Consider the following 1962-nt stretch of genomic DNA (forward strand, 5'->3'; position numbering starts at 1 on the left):
GTGTCGTCAACATACCTGAACCAATGACTTGGTGGTGTCCCTGAAAAGGATGTCAAGGCTCTCTTTTCTACCTCCTCCATGTACAGGTTGGCAACAATAGGAGAAACTGGAGACCCCATAGCACACCCATGTTTCTGCCTATAATATTGCTCCCCATATGTGAAGTAGGTTGACTGCAGGCACAGTTTCAAGAGTTGACACAGTTGTTCTGTAGAAAGTGTGGTCTTGCTGCTCAGAGTGGTGCCTGCTTTTAATTTTAAACTGACCATCTCTACTGCATCATCAACAGGAATGCACGTAAAGAGTGATGTGACATCAAAAGAGACCATTGTTTCATCAGTCTCCATGATGACATCCCTCACCTTATCCACAAAGTCCATGGTGTTCTGTATGTGGTGTTCTGAGCTACCAACTAAAGGGATGAGTACAGACGCCAGATATTTGGAAACATTGTAAGTGACAGAGTTAATCATGCTAACAATTGGTCTTAAAGGTACACCTTGTTTGTGGATTTTAGGTAAACCATACAGACTAGGTGTGGCCTCTCCTGGGTACAGTCTGTGGTACAGAAAACGGTCAATAGCCTTGTCCTGCTCCAAAATTTTCAGGCAATCTATTAACTTTTTCTTGTAACCACTTCCTGGATCTCTTTTCAGAGGTTCATAAGTGTTTAAGTCACTAAGGAGTGTCATAACTTTCTCATGATAGTCTTTCTGGTTCAAAATCACTGTGCACCTTCCTTTGTCTGCTGGGAGAATGATGATGTTTTTGTCCTTGCTAAGAGTGGTGAGTGCGTCCCTCTCCTCTCTACTGATGTTGGAAGGTGGTGGTTTGGCATTGCTGAGGCAGGCTGAAACAAAGTAGAATCAAACTTTGAGACTGAGCTGAATACAGCACCTCAGACTGAGGAAGTCTCTCGGATGAGAGACGAAACGTTTCTACATTTTTTTGTTGTTTTGCTGCTTTTTGAATGTCCAGAGGACCAGATTTAACTTTTTTAGATGTAACAAGAAAAGCACCTAAAAAAAATTTTGTTTGCTCAAAATTATAGCAAAGGTGTGTCTCAGTCTAACATTTGCTTAATAAATGCACTTTAATGGTCAAATTAGCTGCATTTCCCCGGGGCGGTGCAGCTGGTTTGACGGTCAGTCCAAGCAGCGAGCAGACTGAAGGTGGGGGTAGTATGGCAAGCCAATGGTGTCATTAATAACTGGTGAAGATTCTCAGTCATCTAGGACATGGTAAATTCAAAAAAAGTTAGAGAAAAAAAAAGAAGTATAAAGTATAGTATAATAAAGTCCAGTTGTTTTAGTCTTGAACTTTTTTGAATTTGTCATTATAGCCACGTTTAGCTATTACATAATACAACAGCATGCCATACTAATATTACTACTCTGCTTCCATCAAGTGGCTGAAAGTGGTACTGCTCTTTTTTTTAGTCAGAATGAATGAAAACGGTCATATCTCAGCCGTTGGTTTATAAATATGGGGGAAAAAATCCATAAATATGTTGCTTAGGCCTATAAGTCACAGGACATGCAAATTATGCTATAAACTGTGACTTATAGGGTGGAAAATACAGTATGTTTCTTTGCTGTGTAGATTTTTTTTGTCTCAAACCGTGCCCTGTATGTGAGAGATCTTTTTTTATACCTTCTCTCCTCATGTTTTCTTCCCTTTTCTCATAAATAAGCATAAATATTCTTAAAAGAATAAGAAGCTGTGCTCCAGTAGCAGCAGCTACGTGCACTCCGTCCATCTTTGGACGACTGTACAAACATAATTTTGTTGTATTTTGGTACAAAGACCATAAAGCTTATTCTGCTTCTGATTCTTCTTCTTTTTGTCTATCACGTGTTTGTGTGTGTGTCAGTGTGTGTGTGTGTGTGTCTGTGTGTGTGTGTGTGTGTGTCTGTGTGTGTGTGTGTGTGTCAGAGTCCATCATGAATGTGTTATAGTCTA

The sequence above is a fragment of the Nematolebias whitei genome, chromosome 12 (assembly GCF_014905685.2).
Source record: "Nematolebias whitei isolate Nwh7 chromosome 12, NemWhi1, whole genome shotgun sequence".
Taxonomy (NCBI): Eukaryota; Metazoa; Chordata; class Actinopteri; order Cyprinodontiformes; family Rivulidae; genus Nematolebias; species Nematolebias whitei.